Genomic DNA, 18,797 nt, shown 5'->3' on the forward strand with positions numbered 1-18,797 from the left:
CCGCATGGGGTGGGAAAGAGGCTTCTAGGGCTAATCATGATCCCTTATATGTCAAGAACCTAAGACTTGCCCAAGAGCTTGGTCTGTGTTCCTTCTCGAGGGCCGGGCTCACAGGGTGGGCAGGCATAGAACAAGGCAGAGAGGAGAGGACCCCCTTCTGCACCTGGAGAGCATGAGGCATGGGCAGGTGACTTGTCAGGTGACACCCTGGCCAGGCCACACCACACAGCGATCTTCCGGAGGGCTTAAGGCCCCTGGTGGCTTGCACATCTGGCTGGCAGGTGCAGTCCCTATGTCACACGGCAGGGGAGCTTCCAGAAAAGTTCCAGTGTTCTAGAATCCCTAGTCTTGGCACGTATCCTTCTTTGCAAATGTTCTATAACATGTGCATGGTGGTTTCCAGCGTGAGACGATGGCCAGTCACAAGGCGCCAGTCTCTCAGCTCCCACTCCCCGGGGTTCTGCTCTGCATGCCGCACAGCACCTGACTGCCCTGGTCCTGCCGGGAGCCTGGCTTGAAGACAGCCCAGAGCTCCCTACTGCAGGGCCGCTGGGGCCACATGTCGCCTGCTCACCTGCCAGGCCCTCACGCTCCTGACACATCTCCCCGCATGACCCAGAGCCAGAGCTGCACTTTGGGTTTAGCTGCTCACATCTTTGGGGCTGTCACTCTCCACAATGAGTTTCCTCGTGGCCGGGAGGCTGCTGGGCTGGTGTCTGCTGGGGCCGATGCTATGATGTCCCAGGCTGTTTACCAGCCTCTCAGCACATCTGCTGCTCCAGTGTGATCTGTGTGGGACGTCCGGGCAGCAGCACTCCAGACAGATGATAGCCCTGGCCCACAGCGCCAGGTGTGAGCTCGGAGCACTCACCAAGCCGTCTGCTCTCAGTCCGGGATGGGTGAGGCCCAGCCGGTCCTCTGCTCTGAGGCTCGGGCCAGGGCTGCTCCAAGTGGCCCTGCCAAAGAAAGTCACCAAGATGAGCAGGCTGGGCAGCTTAGACCCCAAGGCTCGCTTTGCCCCCACCAGTTTACCAGCGGCTACGCAGGTCCACTTGGACTTGGGGGATGTCAGCCAGATTGTGCTGCAGGGTGAGGGTGGGGGGCTATCACACAGCCCCCCAGGGAGGCCATCGGGCACCAGTGGTTGTAATATTCCCAGAAAGCAGCACATCTGAAAGTACCAGCTGGGTCTCAGGCCCCTCTCTAGACCAAGCTCTCATCTTTACAGGCAGGGCAAATATCCTCCATGGTGGCCCGGGCCGCGGGCCACAGTTTCGGTGGCCCCAGCCCCATGCCCCACCTTTACAAGTGATTGCATTCAAACAGCCTCATACTCCTCACCCGCCTGGCAGGCTGCTGACCTTCGGGCTGAGTAAGTACTTGACAGCTTATCTGCTACAGTGGTTTTATTCTGTTTCTCCTCTGGTCTTAATTACATGACACCTATTCAAGCCCCAACACTAGGAGGGGTGCATGTTTCCTCAGGCCAGCTAGCAGGTGCCTGGAAATGGCCCTGCCCTGTCCCCACCCCTACCCTACTCTCCCCAACCACCCAACCCCCAGTCCCCACCCTGCTCTCCCCTACCACTCACCCCCACCCTGCTCTCCCCTACCACCCAGCCCCCCACCCCTACACTGCTCTCACCTTCCACCCACCCCCCTACCCCCACCCTACTCTCCCCCACCACCCAGCCCACGGGCTTCCTCTGTCCTTGCCCTGGTGCAGCACCCTCCAGACTATGTTTCATCTTTCAGACGCCCTGCTTGTCGGACCATTTGTTTTTGGTTTTAGTAGACCTGGGCTCACACCATCAGCTTCTGAAGCCTGCCATGCACATACACACGCACGTGGGGGGTGAGCACGCCCACCCCTGTGGGAGCAGAGCCTCGGGGGAGCGCACCGATGGGGTGCTGAGGCCACGGGGCTGGGAAAGAGCAGGCAGGAGGCCCAGCAGCACAGGGGCCTTGGCCCAGGATGCCAGTGAGTTGTGAGTTGTGAGTCACGAGAGTCCTAAGCCCCTCGCCCAGAAAAGCCTGGCAGGTAACCCGGAGGCAGAGGCAGATCAGAGGGCAGGGGCGGCGGTGTGGGGGGTGAGGCCAGTGGGACTGCCTGGCGGTCTGGTGGGCTCTCAGAGGCAAGGCAGCTAGTTCCAGCTGTGGGCTCTGCTCTGAGCTGAAGATACCTGCTCACTGCAGAGAAGGGAAGAGGCTGGTGCTCTGGGGCCTCCGGGAGACGCCTCCTCCCCATCGTGGGCGCACCTCTAGAAGAGGCAGTTTCCCCAGACCCCTGGTGTGTTGGGACTGCTTTCAGTTGAATTCTCTTTAAAATCACAGCACAGATTTCTGTGCTTACGAAGTCAAATCTGCCCAGAAAGATACCTTTGAAGAGAACCAGCATCTCAGGTCCCACCAGTTCCCCACTCCCTGGGACCGAGCAAGTCTTTGGGTTCCATTCTTGGTATAAGCCTGGCTGGATTGCAGTCCCTCTTTTCCTTAGATAAAAACATTTCCCCTGTGGGTTCTCAGGTCCTGCATCAGGGACCAGTCCCCACAAGCTTGCAGAAGTCGCAGCCCCTTGCACCCAGGATGACTCGGCACCAGTGCCCATGCCCCCTCCCCCCGCCAGGCTCAGCAGCTCAGCAGTGCCCTGACACTTCTCCAGAGGGGCCAGCAGCCTGCCTAAGCCTCTGGGCTTCCAAGGATACCTAGGTCTTTCTCCTCTGGGCGTCTGCTGTCTCGAAGACAAAGCAGAGACCATCTGTCAAAATTTCGTTTTTAGCCATAAAATTTCCACGGATGAAAGGTCGAATTGGATATTAACTTACAGTTGCTGGATGTGTTTTTCTGAAGTGAAAGAAACGGTGTCCAACCAGCACTATTTCCCAACTCTAACCACTGGGAACCAGGGACTGGGCCCCCCTATGACCTCCCACCCGCCAGCGGCCAAACTTTTACCAGAAGAAGAAGCAGAAAGCCCCTGGGACCAACAGGAAGAGAGAGGAGGCCCCAAGCTCAGGAAGGGCTTAGCACAGAGGAAGCAGGACTGGGTTATGCCACCTCCCAGCCCCACGCCCTGTCCCAGACACCCCACAGAGTGGGAGTCGGCCATGCAAGTCATCAAAGTGGACCCTCAAGAGCACAGAAGTCTTTCACACCCCCACAATCGTGGACATGGAGGGAGGTTTGGAAGGCATTTTCTTTTCAGAGGGGAGGAAATTCCTAAAATTCTTAGGTGGTAAATCTGAGTCTACACCAATTTTGTGTTCCACTTAAGGGAACCATGGACTGGGGACTTGCATGGCGGTAGGGGGCAGGTGTCCCTGACTCCTTATGTGCACCCTGTCTCCAGACCCGCAGATTCTGGAGGCCTTCCAGATGGAAAGTGGAGGCCCCAAGGGGGATGGCTGCCCCCACAGACATCTGCACAGCCAGGGAGGCTGTGTCCCAGGAATCACGGGTCACCCTGGGAGAGGGATGGGGCTATCCCACAAGACAGGTGCTCAGAGGCCAGGATGCCGGGCTGTTCCCTCGTGGGGTGTCCCCAGGCTCTCCAAGCCGAGCTGAGCCCTTCTCCCCAACTCTCACACATACAGCAGAGTCGCACAGCGCCCTTCCTTGCCATTACTGTGTGAGCTGCACATGCAAACACCGTATGCTCTCACTCCACGTTCTCGAGTCACAACCATGGGCATGCTTCTCAAGGGGAATGATTCTCCTCCAGCCTCATCAGATGCTTCCTTGTAGCCAAAGCAGGTGTTCTAGATGGTGACCTGCACCCATGTCCTCCCAGGGCGCTGCAGGCCACACACACGAGCCACGAGCCCAGCGGCCCTCACTGACAACGTGTGTTTACAAACGTGTGTGCGGGTGTGGGAGGGCAGCGACTTGAGTGTCCCTTTTTCTCAGTGGGTTTCCAGGTATGTAGCTGAGACGCAGGAAGGTTCTCTCCGGGGAATATCCTGGCCTCTTGTGCAGACTCTAGCTTTAGGAGAGCCAGAGTGAGCAACTCCTGTCCAGACAACACCCCTGCAAGGGTTGCAGGAGTCCGTTGTCCTCCTGAGCCCCTGGGAGCCCCAGTTGAGGTTACTCTGATCTCCATGGCACAGGTCTTTTGCTTCTGTTTTTGTTTTTCTTTTAAGATTTATTTATTTAAGAGAGCAAACGAGAGTGTGCAAGTTGGGGGGGGGGCGGGTGGCAGAGGGAGAGAGAGAATCTCAAGCAGATTCCCCACAGAGCACAGAGCCTGACGTGGGGCTTGATCTCAGATCCCAAGATCATGACCTGAGGTGAAACCAAGGGTCAGATGTTTCACTGACTGAGCTCCCAGGTGCCCTAAGACTTTTCCAACATGTCCCAGGGTGATCAGAAATCTGGGTGAAGCTGCCTCTGTCTTTCAAAGAGAACTTTGGGGAGAGGGCTGCAGGGCCCACATGCCTCTGGGGGCCTCTGCTCTGCCCGCCAGGCTCGTGGACACGTGGCTGGCCGCACTCACAGCCTGGGAGTCGGATGGGCATGGAGGCAGGGTCTGGAGGTACCCTGCTGCCTTCCAGAGCCCAGGAGTGGGACAGCAGGTCCAGCACGCTCAGGGTGGCACCGAGTGGGTGGGAGGTGCTGGACCGGGCTGGCGGATCCCAGGTGCCTCGGTGGTTTCCTGCAGGGGTGGGAGCAGGGCTGCAGGGGTGTTCCTCATTTTCCCAACAAGGAAATAACTGTATGTAGTCAACACCAACACTACTTGGAAAATTGCTTTCGAAGAGCCTGCCCGGCCTGAGGAATACAGAGCATGCTCAGGGATGCTGTCCCCTGCCTCACAGACATGCTGGGTGGCCACAGCAGGGCTTACCGTATGCAGCTCAGGGTAAATCAGGCAGCTGTGGCCACATCCTGAGGGTGCTGGTCTCAGGTTCCCCTCCTCAGGCCTCCTGGGGCTGCAGGGGGAGCTCTCCAGGTTCAGCTCTATACCCTACAGACATGCGCCCCTCCCCGGCACCCAACAGAGTCAGCAGCAGGCACTGCCTAGGGAGTGGGCAGAGGGGTTGGTGTCTACAGACCCCACAGCAGCCCTGGACCCCTCTCCGGAGTCTCCGGCTCTTGCTGACATGTGAATGGGGCGAGGCCCCCAGAAGCTGCAGGCACAGGCCAGCCGGAGTCGGTGGGGGAGGGGGGCGGGTAGGGCTGCATCCAGCATAGTGGGGATCACTCTGCATCTGACCTCGGGGCCCTTCACGTGTCACTCTGGCCCCTGCAGTCTGTCTGTGTCCTCCGAAGACAGGTGCAGGGCTGCACAGAGAGGGGCAGAAACAGCTCAGAGAAGACGGGAAATCACCAGCTGCGGAAGCACAGGAGGGGCAGAAAGAATTTGGTAATGACAGTTACAACCTTCAGGAAACCTCATAAACTCATTTTCAGGAAATGTTATTTTGCCACATGGAGACACGGAGGTGCAGCCTAGACTCTGGGGAGAGCAGCTCCGGCTGGGGCCTGGGGGAATAAGGGACACTCTGCACAGAACACAGGGTGGGGGGCAGTCAGTGAGAACACAGGGGACAGGCAGTGCAGAGCTGCGCTGGGAGTAAGTGGGCACAGGGCCACCAGATCCATGAGCAAAGACAGGGGATCCCCCTCCCCAGCTCTCCACAGTGGGGGGATGGATGGGTGCCGGGCAACCAGGCTTTGCCTCACTGGGGTGGCTCCAGCCCCTGCAGAAGGGACGACTGACCCAGCGTCCTCTGAGGATCCAGACATGACGAAGGGCACTGGACTCAGCAGGACGTGGGGATTGCAAGGGCAGCCTCGTGGCGGCAGAATTGGGGAAACTGAGGCACAGCGCCACTCCGAACTCCACCGAGTGCGGAATGAGGACAGAGCCCTGGCACTCTACCTTGGCTGGCCCTTTGGGGTAAGGCTCTCCATTGCCCTTGGCATCTAGACATGGCACAGGACCCTCTCAGCAAACCCCGTCCCACCCGTGGACCCCCAGGACTCCGTCCTCCCCAACCTCACAGGCTGTAAAGACCCCGTGAGCAGGGCAGCGCCACACCTGGGTGGATGGAGGGATCCGTGTAGGTACATGTGTGCGCGCGTGTGTGCAGGGGTGGAGGGAGGGAGAGAGGGAGGGGAGTAGTACTGGGGCTGGGAAGGGAGGGCCACGGTCATCGTGGGCAGCTGGTCCTGTTCCTGGCCCTGGGTGACAGGTCCTGACTTGGTCCTGTGTGGTAGAATGAGCAGGACATCCCAGGTGAGGGCCCTCCTGAGTGCCAGAGGATCTCCTGCTTTGTGTCCCCCAGGCAGGTGGCTGGCTCCTGCACCCCTTTGAGACCATCCTTCTCCGAGGAAAGCCTCCTTTCTGTTTTCACTTTTCCTGCTTCTGGTGTCTGCCTTTCTACATCTTAAACTGAAGTTTGGCAGAAAAACAATTTGCCTCAGGACTTTTCAGAGCCAAGCCCTGGGGCGGGTAGTTTGGGAGCCCAGACGGAGCACTGGCGGCGGTGGGGGGGTGGGCGGGGGGGCCTCCTGGCCTCTGAGGCTTGTTTTCTTCCTGCTGTGCACACTTACTGGGCATAAACTGACAAGAGTCATGTCCCCCGCGAGGGGAAGCACGGATGTTTCTTGGCAAACGACCTTGGGGCCAGGGTCACTGTGAGCTCCTCGAGTGGCCTCCCACCTTTGGGGAGGAACTGCGGTCACCGATGCTTCTAGGATCCTCTGTAGGATCTCCCCCTTCACAGGAGACATGGGCCAAGACCGGGTTTAAAAAGAAGGAACATCAGCTCCCCCCCAGCACTAAGTGACGGGCCTCTGGCCCCGTCTGTGAAATGGGCCAGCACCTTCCCAAACCATGTCCAGCTCCTGCCTCAGAAGCGCCTCCCCCAGGAGCCAAGATGCCCCATCTCCTCACACAGGCGGCACGGGCAGCAGGGGTGGCCCCAGCCTCCAGGCCGCCTGCGTCCCCACCCTCCTCTGGGCTGCCTGGCTTCCAAGTGCAAAAAGCTTGAATCCGGTCCTTGGAAGAGTTTCCAGATGTTTCTGGCCTCAGAAAGAGCCTTCTGTGATGCTGGGAACACGGCTGGGGTAGGGGTCTGGGTTTACCCAGTGGGCACTTCTGTCCTCCTGCATGTCAGCCACGCCGCAACAAGAATGTTCCGTGCCTTCCAAGGAAAACAGACCAGCTGGAGGGAGTCTCGGGGCCTTCACTCCCAGCCTGGGGGCGCCTGGCGTGGGGATACTTGGGGATGGGGTAGCAGACTCATGCCCCCCATGCTGCCACCCCTGGAGATGCTGAGGCCAGCTAAGAGCCTGCCCTCTAGGGCCCAGCATGGCCACCCCACCCTGGGGGCCAACAGGTCAGAGGAACCTGGACCCCTGAATCCTCCCTGGAGACCTGGTCTCCGTGTTTTGGAGGTGCGAGGGACCCGAGCCCTGCCCTGATCCCTGAGTGTGAGGGAAGAAAGGTACCCCTATACGTGCACACTCAGATACATACGTGTGTGTGGTGCACACTCACACCCGTGCACAACCAGTCCCCTCCACACATGCAGCTGTGACTCCAGGTGACACAGCCCAAGAGCCAGCTACTACCTTGGGACCCCGCAGCACGGAAGATTGGGTTTGCACCTGGTCCCTTCCTTCCAGCTGCAGGGCCCCGTCTGGGCTGTGCGTCCAGAGGCAGCCGAGCGTGTTGCACATACAGGACGTGGAGTCGCGTGCAGGAGTCAGCAGCTCTGGGGTGCATCTGGCCGTGGCCCAACATGACAGAGAGATGGCCACCATGCCTCACCCTCCTGTTCCCTGACCCTGGGCCAGGGCCCTGTGTCCATCCAGGCCCCTCGGCCAGGCTACCCCATAGCAGCAGATCAGCACTGCCTGCCTGGCCCTCTGCCGGCCCCCCTCGGCCCCAGCCTGTCGCTGCAGCTGGGCCAGGCGCCCGTCCTCGGCAAGCCCGGCAGGAACAACCCAGTTCACTTGGGGAGCGCTCGTCTGGAAACTGGATATATGTGCAGTTTTTTAAAACCTCGGAGCCAATGTTGAGAATGGGGCTGTTTTTCCAGTGGAAAGTGTAACGTGAGCCCAGAACCGTTCCTGCTTGCTCGCCGCACGGAGACAACCCGACGCCCCTGCACATGAGGCCGGCGCCCTGGCTCAGGGACCACATCGGCCATGCCCTGCGCCCCGCCAGGGTGGTCCCGCCTGCAGCCCCCGCCTGTAGACCCCCACCAACACACCAGGCCAGTCAGGGCTCTGAGACACCCACCAAGGTCTACGGGCCTGCCCCATGCAGCGCCCTCATGCTCACCCAGCAGCCGAAGCCAGGGCTCAAACCCTGAGTGGCCCTGGGCCCGGGGCCCTGGCCCTCAGCCAGACACGGCCCCCAAGCACAGGAAGCTTGACCCCAGGCAGCCAGGCCAGCTGCCCTACAGCTCCTGACAGATGCCATTGCCTCCAAGGACACCCCCAAGGCTGTGACCCTGGACCCCTGGGCTGTGGCTGTCAGAGCCTCACGACTGAGCCAGGGAGCTGCTTTCTGCTCCCCTCCCCCAGGTGCTGAGGGCCAGCACTGGGGTCCTTCCAGTAGGAGGATAGCCCCAAGGCCAAGGGGCTGGGCCCCTGCAGCAACTTCCCCTGGGGAGAACTGCCGATCTGTGGTGTTTGCTCAGCACAGCTACTGCCCGCTTGGCAGCTCCGAGAGCCTCTGGGGGGCAGGGGTCCCATGGCGCTCTGAGCGTGTTTGTGGATCTAGCAGATGATGGTGGCCCTTGGAAAGTTCAGTGGCCAGCACTGCCTGGGCTCTGGGAGAGGCTTCCCTGGGACACACAGTGGGCTCTGCCTTGACCCCAGCCACTCCCAGTCCCCCACCAGGCTGTCTACACCAATGCTCACTTATGGAACTCTGGTCTCAAAGAAGGAGTTGGGCGGGCGTGTTGCCCAGCCTGCTGTCCCTGACACTCTGCTAGGGGACTCGGCTCCCATCTGCCTGGACAGGAGCCCCAACCCCAGCCACAGACTCACATGCTGGTCCCTGTGGTCCCTTGTGCAAGGTGCTGGGGTACAGAGGCAGGTCCCTGCCACAGGGACCACACCTCCAGCCACTTCCCTGCCTCCCTCGAGGACATGAACAAACTACAATCTGGCCCTCAAAGCAGGACGAGTCACCTGGAGGTGAGCTGGGGAGGCCAGTGACCATGAGACACCCACCTGAGCTGAGGATTCCCTGCCGGACCCCAGTGACCCCCCTCCAGGCCCAGATTCAGAGCTGGTCCGTTGCTCTCTCCCCCCGACTCAGGGGCCCAGGGCTGCACGCCAGGACACGTGACCACAGGTGACCCCTGGTGACAGCATCTCCCACTGGGGCAGCCTGTGGCTGTCACTGCTCACCATTCCAGCCTGGTACACATCCTTTTGGCAATATATTTTTTTAAGAGAGTTTATTTTTTTTACAGTAATCTCTACACCCAACATGGGACTTGAACTCACAGCCTGAGATCCAGAGTCCCACACTCTGCAGCCTGGGCCTGCCAGGTCCCACTTGGCGAGGTGTTTTTGTTTTGTTTTGTTTTTTGAGATTTTATTTATTCATTTCACAGAGAGAGAGATCACAAGTAGGCAGAAAGACAGGCAGAGGGGGGTGGGAAGCAGGCTCCCTGCTAAGCAGAGAGCCCAATGCAGGGCTTGATCCCAGGACTCTTGAGATCATGACCTGAGCCGAAGGCAGAAGTTTAACCCACTGAGCCACCCAGGCATCCCGAATTGGTGAGGTTTTTTTTATCCTGTTTCATGGTGTATTGCTGTATACCATCCGATCCCACCAGAGGGACGTCTGCCACTCCCCACCTCGAGAGGAAACCGGGGACATCCTGTGGGACCATCCGCAGTGGAGGGCAGTTCTGCCGAAATGGAGGACATGCTCCTTTTCTCTGAGTGTGCAGTATCCCCGTCCTCCTGTCCCAGCCGTGGACAGGGCATCACGGGGGGTGGGGGGGTCATCGCTGGGTGGGGGGGCATCAGACTGGGACAGAGGGGTAGGCCAGGAATATAGTTCAGCTCTGACAGCCTCCTGGACAAGCTCTGGGTGCCTGAGCAAAAGGCGGGGGGCTGAAGGCCACAGGAATTCAGCCCAGCCGTGGGGACACAGCTCCAGCTGCCATGAACATGGTTTGGGCCTGTGTCCCCTCTGCTGCAGGAGGCCAGGGGAGGGGCAGTGGGCCAGGACCCCAGCCCTGAGACCCCCATCCATCTGGGCAAGCTCCCAAGGCCGGTAGGAGACCGGGGGGATGTTGAATGACTCCATAGTTGGGAGAGCCAGGGCGAGGCCAGGCTGAGCCTGGCACCTTCTTGGTCATGGGGGAGGCAAGCCACGTAGTCTGAGCTCCAGGCTCGCCAGCAGCTGTCAGCACCTCAGCCCAGGCCCTCTAACACACATCCACAGGGACCCAGGCCTCAGAGCCCCTCCTCCTTGCCCTGAAGATTCTCCCCCTGGTGCACAGGGAACCCCGAGCCTTGGTACTGCTGTTTTGGGAGAAGCAGTCATGGGTGTGTGTTCAAGTCTGATGTTGGATGGAGGGAACTGCAGCAGGTGTGGGGGGTGTTGCTGCTCCCTGCCCTCCCTGAGCAGGGTATCCTGCACTGCCCCCTGCCCTGCCCTGGGACAGGCCTTCCAGCCCCCCAGGGCCTCCCCACTTCTGGGCAGACTTCAGACACCCCAGGCCATCCTGGGGGGCCCAGAACCCACCCTGAGGCCTGAGGGTGGGTGCCGGGGCAGTGGGGCCTGCCCCAGGGTGGGGCCACTGGCCAGGGCTCCAGTTCTGGCCAGCCCCTACTGAGGCCCCCAGCCTGCCAGGCTGTCCAGCATGGTGGTGATTTCAGCCTGTGAGGATCAAAGCTGGGCCCTGCTGGGCAGAGTCTGCCCTTCCCAGGACAGATAAGAAGGATCACGGCGCAACAGGGGGGCTCTGGGTCACCTTTCAGCCTCTGCACAGATGCAGGCAAAGGCTAAAACACATCTCAGGACAGACACCAGACGTCCTCACAGCTCTGCTGAGACCCCTGGGGAGAAGCTGCCAGCAGGGGTGGTGTGAAGGGGGCTGCTGAGCGAGGGGATACCCAGGGCTGAAGCCCCACGCACACCAGTACACATGCATACATATTCAAAGCCCACGGACCCACATGTGCCCACGTGCCCATCCATCATTGGCCCCAGACTGCCCCTGACGGGGCCAGTATCTGCCAGAGGTTCGGCCCCTTGGAGCTGGGGTCACCCCATTCCATGGGCAGGGGAACAAGCCTGGCTGAGCTGGGATAGACAGCAGACCCCTCTGCTCACCCCTGAAGGGACCCTTGCCTTCTCCACCCTCAGCCACACCAACCACCTGTGCCTGGGGTGGGCCAGGAGGGAAGAGGAGGAGGAGAGTGCACTCAGAGCCGGTTGGCCGGGCAGGGCATGGGTTGCCGAGACCTGGGGCTGGCGAGGGTGGAGAGACCAGGCTCCCAGGCCCCCCACAGACACCCCACTGGGCCAGGCCCGAGGGCGGTGGGGTGGGCGGTCCTTCCAGCTCCTTGTGGAGCCCAGCCCTGGCGTCCACCGGGCCCTGGCAGCCGGGCCTGTGGGGCGGGTGAGGGCTGCTGGCTGGCTCACCCTCATTTCCTCTTGGCCTCCGGGCTCCAGGCGGCCGCAGGAACAAAGGGAGGATTGTGCCTCCTTCTGGGCCTGCCCGGCCGGCCGCTGCCCTCGCTGGGCCCCGTGGGCGAGCCTCCGGCCGCCGGCTTGCAAGGGCTCAGGGAGCACAGGCACCCAGGAGCCTGCCCGAGGCTAAGCAGCCCGCCATCCCCTCCAGTGACCACTGTCCATGCAGGGACATCAGCCACGACGTCTCTGTGGGCCTTTCCGTGCCTTCGCCTGTGCAGACACTTCCTGTCACCAGGCCTGGCTCATGGCTGTCCAGCCCCAGCCCCTCTGTGCCTAGGTCCCCCATGGCCTGTGATACCTCCCACCACCCGTCCACCCTGATGGGCCAGAAGGAAGGGGCCCTGTCATCTGTCCAGGGCAGGCCTCCTGGGTCACCAGAGGGTAGGCAGGGGGTGGACACCCTCTGTCTGCCAGCACACACCCCAACGTTCTGGGCCCAAAGCTACTTCTCCTGCCACGCATTTAGTGAGTACCACTGTGTGCAGCAGTGGGCGCCAGAACGGGGACATTTGGCGGAGGGCACAGGCAACCAAGGGCACCCACCATCCCATCTCCCAGGTGGGCCCGTGGTCTTAGGGTAGCAGAACGCCTCGACAAGGCTGCGCTGACTGGACAACCACACTCAGGACATGGACAGAGATGGGTATGAGCCCCAAGGCCACCCCCACCCAAGCGGGCCGCATCTGTGCTCCAGCCAGAGACACCAGGCTCCCAGCTGGGAAGGGGGACAGGAGCGGCAGCAGGCTCCACCTGCACAGCCTGCAGAGGCCTCAGGCACCATCCCCCTCCCTGTGCCACTGGGTTTAGCTCCACCACTACAGTCAAAGGAGCTCTGTGGCCGCCCGGAGGAGCCGGGTGCCGATTGTCTTGGAGGGGCTCCAGGAAGGAACAGTGGAGAACAGCTTTTAGAAGAAAGTGGAAAATATAGAGGAAAAAGCTATGAAGGAAGAAGGAATTTGCCTCTGCAGAGCCCGACCCGTCCCGCCCACCAGCCAAACTGGGCCCCTCATGCCCAGGGCTGAGTCAGAGCCCTGGGGTAGCGGCCAGGCACACGATGTCGTGAGCAGTGCTGCCCAGGGCACACAGGTGGGGGAGGCGGGGGTCATGGCTCCCTACAGCCTGGGGCCAGGAGTGGGTAGGGTTGGGACCCCAGGACCCCCACCATCCTGCCCACCGGTCAGAGCGTCAGAACCAGACGAGGCCAGATGCTGGCTCCCAGAGGGGACTCAGAGAGGGCAGGGGGTCATGACCACCCTGAGCTCATGGGCCCTTGTTCACAGGGTCCTGCCTAAAGCGAGGTGGCCCGCCAACCAGGTGCCCAGGGCATGACCCAGAGGGGCTCCCCGCCAGGCAGGGGGCAGCTCTGGTTCTGTCCCCAGCTCAGGGGGTGGTTCCTGGGGGGCTGCTGGGATGATTCCGGGAGGGCCTGGAGCCGTGAGGATGATGGTCCCAGGGGAGAGTCTCACATATCTCCAGGCACCCACTGAGGCTTGTGGTTTTCCGGGAAGTCTGGGTACAACTCACTTCCCCCATCCCTTACCAGGAGACCCGAGAGGAGCCCAGCGCCACAAGCGGGCTCCCACTCTTGGTCGCCACGGGAGCCCACCTGCTCCTCCTCCCTTCAGGGTGGACACTGCAAGGCCCAGCCTCTTCCATTCCTCTCACCTCCCTGGTTCTGTGGCCCTTACCCCTCCCTTCAGGGAGCCCCCGGACCCCTGGCTCTTCAAGAGGCAGATGGATCCTCAGCCCTGGCAGCAGGGCAAAGGCACCCCTGCTGGCTCCCCACTGTCCTCTTAGTGAGGGTCCTTCCAGGACCAGGGCAGGGCTCTTTAGGAACACAGGAGCTTGGCCTTCCCCGGGACTCCCTGGGGAAAACCCACCACCCACTGCTCCACTCCCTCCCTCCGCTCAGGATAAGGCCTGCCTGACCCTCCCTCCAGCCAGCTGTTGGCAGCTGTCACCACCTGCCGGCCACAGGCCAGATGCCCAGCAGCTGTCGGCTGTCACAGGGAGTGGGGGTGGGGTATACAGCTGTGGTGGGGGGCAGGGCAGCCTCAGGCCCCACCACTCCCTCACCTGAGGCTACTGCAGACCCTCTGTGTGTCCTCCCCCACCCCTGGAGGGGGTGCATGGGGAGAGACATCTGGCCCCAATCTGGACCCCTCCCTGAGGCATCACCCCCCTCACACACAGGGCATGGCTCACCCTTGAGGTGCTCAGGAGGCCACTTGCACCTCCCCCCAAGACTTGGTTATGGAACAGCTGGTGGCGTCCTCACCCACTTGCGCTCTTGGCCTCCCTGGCCTGTGAAGGTGGTGTGGACAGGGGTCGGCACAGCCTCTGGGGACGAGCACATGCCCCCTCCAGCTTGGGACAGAGGCCTTGGCGCGGCCAGAGGAGGGAGTAAAACTCCAGGCTGCAGGCCCAGACGGACGGGGCCTGAGGTCAGGAAGTAAGGGGCAGCGTGTGACCCTGGCTGCTGGGCTGCCACTCCTAGGAAGCCCCTGGCCGCCGTGCTGGCCATTGGACCCGACCCAGGCACACTGCCTTATCATTCCAGACAAACTCCAGACCCAAGGCTCCCTGAACAGAAACAGTTGGGACCCCGAGAGGCAGACGTGTGCAGAGCCACCACCTCCCCCTCCCATCCCCCACCCCGCACGCCTGCTCCTTGCCCTGCCCCAAGCCGAGACTGAGTCTGTGTTGAGTCTCCACCCCTCCCCCCACCTCCACCACACCCCGGGCTGAGCGGAATTCCCAGGGCGGGGGCACAGGAGGTCTGGGTCAGTGGCTCCCTCCCACAGAGCCACACAGCTAGGGCACTAGCAGCTGACTGGGCCTCAGCAGCCACAGGGTCTGCACCCAGCTGCTGCCCATAGAAGTATATGTGGGGAGCCCCTGAGCCCACTGCACAGGGCCCCAGGCCCCCTTAGCAGACGAGTGGGTTCGGGAGGCCAGACAGCACTGCTAAGGGTTGCTGCCCCCAGGGTCGTCCCCACAGGAGAAGCCCCAGGGGGCAGGGGAGGTGGGCTCTGCCCCTCAGGATCCCTCAGGCCCAGGGAGGTGTTCCAGCTCCCACCTGGTATCACCGAAGTCTGTGGGCCTGTGGGGGGATGGAGGGTCCTGATGGTCCCTGCACAGACAGCTGCAGTCCAGGGACCAGAGTGTCTGGGGCAAGGTGCCAGCCTGGAGGGACCCCTGAGCCAAAGCAAGGGCTGTGGAGAGCTACACAGGGCGGGGGTGGTGGTGGCTGGGGTTGCTGACAGGACAGGGCTGAATCTCCAAAGGGACAGCACACACCTTCACAGGGTCAAGCGGGCAAGGCTGGGTTGTCAGTGCTGGAAGCCAGAGCTGCCCCTGGGCCCGTCCCAGGCTGGGGAGTGGATGCCTGAGGGGCGGTGCCAGGGGTCATGGTGAGGGGCTGGTCCAGAAGCCCCCACTGGGCTGCATACTCATGCCACAGGGACCAGGCCTATCTGTAAGTGGGGCGGACAGTGTGAGGGCTCTGTGCAGGGCCTGTGGCCATCCTGCTAGGGCCCAGAGCCACCAGAGCTGGATGGACATTTCCCCTGGGGCTCCTGTCCTGTCTTGTCTTCACCGGGTAGGGGGAGTGTAGACCCTCTCTGCTCCCTCCTTTACCCCACCTTCACCCCCTGACCCTGCCCTCTGCTCCCACAAGCCAAGTCCCCTCAGAGCTCAGTGTGGGGGCTGGAGGTATGGCCATGGGGAGGGGGTCCTGTCATAGATCCCACCAGCCCCGGGGCCACTGCAGGCTAGCCCTGCCTTTGGGTCACCAAGGGTTTCCGAGCTCCAGCAGGCCCTCCATCAGCATCCCCAGACATGGTCCTGGCCAAATATTTCCCCAGAGACACTGTCATGAGGCCTAAAAGTAAACCCCCAAACCAAGGACTCTACATCACCCAAGCCCTCCAGGAGAGCATCTGAGCCCCAGCTTTCCAGGCCAGGGTGGCCATGTGGGGCTAGGTACACGGTGGGGTCAGCACAGGGCACAGAGGGCGCCCTGGCCAACAGGTCCCACCCTTGCCCCCTCCACCCAGCCAAGCCCTTCCATGGGTCCCCTGGATGTGGCAAGGTCTCTATTAAGCGCCGTGGGCTCCTGGGACATCAAGTCCAGCCAGGAGGCCTATCTCCCCAAGCAGGGGTGGCCCTATGGGGGTCCCCACATCACACCCTGCCTCCCACAGCCCCTGCCACAAGGCCAGGATCCTCCAAGCCCCACAAAACCCAGCGTCAGCAACAGGGGCAGCCTGGCCATCCCCTGTGGGCTCTTAGCTCTGGGTTCTGAGTCCAGGCCATGGCTGTCCCCATCCTGTGTCCTGACTGCATGTCCCATGTTCCTGACACCTCTCCTGTGTCCCATATCCTGCATTCCTTTCCCTGTCCCCTGGCATGACCCCAGGATAAGACTCTGATCTCCTGCCAGGCTGTCCCAACCCAAGTCCTGTGCGGGTGGGGCTGTCCCACGTCCCCCTCATTCTCATCAGCCTGGGCCCCCCCCCACCCTGGACAGCTGTGGGATGAGACTCCCCTTTGAAGCCAGGATGGCCGGGAAGGGTGCGTGGTGGGGGGGGCTCGCGCCCAAAGTGTCAGAGCGGTAGCCGCCCTTTCAAGTACTCTGGGCTTGGAGGGACCGGCTTATCACCACCCAGGAACAGATCGGGGGGAAGCTTGTAGCCCGGCTCAGTACTGGAGCTCCACCCACCGTGTGCCATGCCCCCACCAAGGACGCCAGCAGCGGCCTCCTGATGTGGCCTGTCAGAAGTCCCTGTCCAGCCTGGCATGGCCGGGGGTCACTCTGAGGACGCAGCTGGGTCCCTCTCCTCTGCCTCCAAACTGGGAGCTCCCAGCCCAGCCCTGCCCCACAGAGAACCCCACAAAGCTGGGGACACCAGCTGTTGTGTCCTTGCTGGTGGTCCCCAGAGCCTTGACAGCTGCCTGCTGACCTTTCTGCCCAAGCAGTAGGGGCCATGGTGGGGCATGGGAAGCTCACCACCCCACCCCCTCTCTCTATCCCTAGGGCCCCATCCTGGGTGGGGGACCCTGCCCTTAACATCAGCTGAGTCTTATCCCTCTGCATCAGACCTGGGAGTCCCCAAGGGGAGACTGGCACCCACAGGGCAGAGACATGGGCTCAGGAGCAGGGTGGGATGGGCAGAAAGGCCAGGCTCCAAGAGAAGCTCCACTGCTAGTTAGCCACCAGAGGTCTGCTCGAGGAGACCCAGCCCTGGGACCCCCGGGGCCCCCATCTTTCACAACCCCTGTACCCGGCCTAGCATCCACTCTCCCCGTCTCACCCCTCCCCCATGCCCTGGACCCCACGGTCTGTCCACACTGCTGTCCCCTCCGCTGCCCTCACATGTGGTGTGCAGGAAATGAGATTCTATCCTGGGAGTGTGGGGCACAGGGTGGTCCCTACAATATGGGGGGGGGACTCAAAATGGGACCTTGCAACAGAGGGGACAGAAGTCAGGGTCAAGGATTACCCAGGTAGACCCTGAAATCTCCCAGGAGTCATGCAGCACAGAGCAGGAGGCAGCACAGAGTGGGAGACATCCCAGGAGAGCAGAAGTACAGGGTAGGGCCAAGGGAGAAGGGTCTGGAAGCGACAGGTGGCCCCTGAAAAGGGCATGAGAGGGGTCTGGACCCATGTGGTCACCCCTGGAGCAGGAGGCTGAGGTCTTTGTGAGACAGGCTGTAGCTGAGGACCCTGAGCCCCAGGTGTGGTAATGAACACAGGGCTTCGGGGAGACCAGGCAGGGTCCCCATGTATTCACAGAGTCACCAGTCCCTCAGTGCCTGCCTCCCCTCAGAAGCCCTGAAAGGGCACAGGGGGTGTGGAGCCCAGGGCTGCCGGTCTCAGTGAGAGCCAGGACCCAGGGCCCTGCTGGACCTGTCTTGCCCCTGAGAGACAGACCACCAGAACTCCTTGGGGACAGAAGACAGGAGCAGTTCCCATGTGAGGCCCAGGCAGAGACACTGGACCTCAGCTGTGAAGGTCATGGGCACCTTTGGAGGTCCAGGCAGGGGGTAGGAGGTGTACCCTCCCAGGTGCGGGGGGGTGAGGGAAACGGCTCACTTCCATGGCCTATGGTTGTCCTGTAGCCTGAGTTCTCCCTGCCGCCCAAGGCTGACTCTTTCCATCCCGCCCCCACCTGGGAGAGAAACACATCTGGGCTCTAGCCCCCAGAGCCTGTCCTGTCTGGAGAGCATTGGCTGGTCACCAGCTGTGGCTACCTGAAGCTCCCACAGCTCCCCCTGCTTGCCCAGCAGAGCTGCCACAGCTGGCTTCCCATGGTGTCCCCTGAAGTTGGCCACCACCAGCCCTGCCCAGGCTCGGTCACTGCCTATGGAATCAGGATTGCCCCAGTGAGCCTTCCCTCATGGCTAGCCCCTGCCTCCTTGGGGCAGAAAGAGTGGGGTCCAACCCAGGGACACCAGGGGGCCCAGTGGAAGAGGGCCAGAGGATGGGGCCTAGCCCCAGACACCAGAGGACAGGGTTCCCAGACCTGCCCTCGGCTGAGGAGAAGGGAGCCAGGAGAGGCTCGGCCCTGCCCCTGGGGAGCTCTGGCTGCAAGGAACCAGCAGAACCAGGTGGGGTGGTGAGTGTACTGGCCGGTAAGGCTGGGCAGAACCTACTTGTGTTCTCTCCAGTGCCCCTAACACCAGCAAGGCCCCATTCCTTCAGCCAGACCTTCTGAAGCTCTGGGGACCCAAAGCACCTCAAATGAGTGGCTTTGCTAAAATCATCTTAACTTAGTGCCTTTTCTTAAGACGCAGTGAGTCCCAGCCTCAGGGTGCGCAGCTGGAGTGAGACCATGGTTCATGGCCCCGTAGTGGCTGGCAGACTCGGGACTGCATCCTCTAGGCGGCAGGCACCAGGACAGGGATGACAACGAGGCCCCACTCCTCCGAGGCCACCAGCTGAAGCCCCAGAGTGTGGGGCAGGGAAACCACAGGCCCTACACTGAGGGCCCTCAGGGCCGTTCGTGTAAGAGATGGGACATCCACTGGACCAGGCAGGACTCTATCTAGCTAGGAAGCTGCTGGTAGGGGTGTGAGTTAGTCAGTGCTCCAAACACGGCCACCTGAGTCCAGT

The sequence above is a fragment of the Mustela lutreola genome, chromosome 1, assembly GCF_030435805.1.
Source record: "Mustela lutreola isolate mMusLut2 chromosome 1, mMusLut2.pri, whole genome shotgun sequence".
NCBI lineage: Eukaryota > Metazoa > Chordata > Mammalia > Carnivora > Mustelidae > Mustela > Mustela lutreola.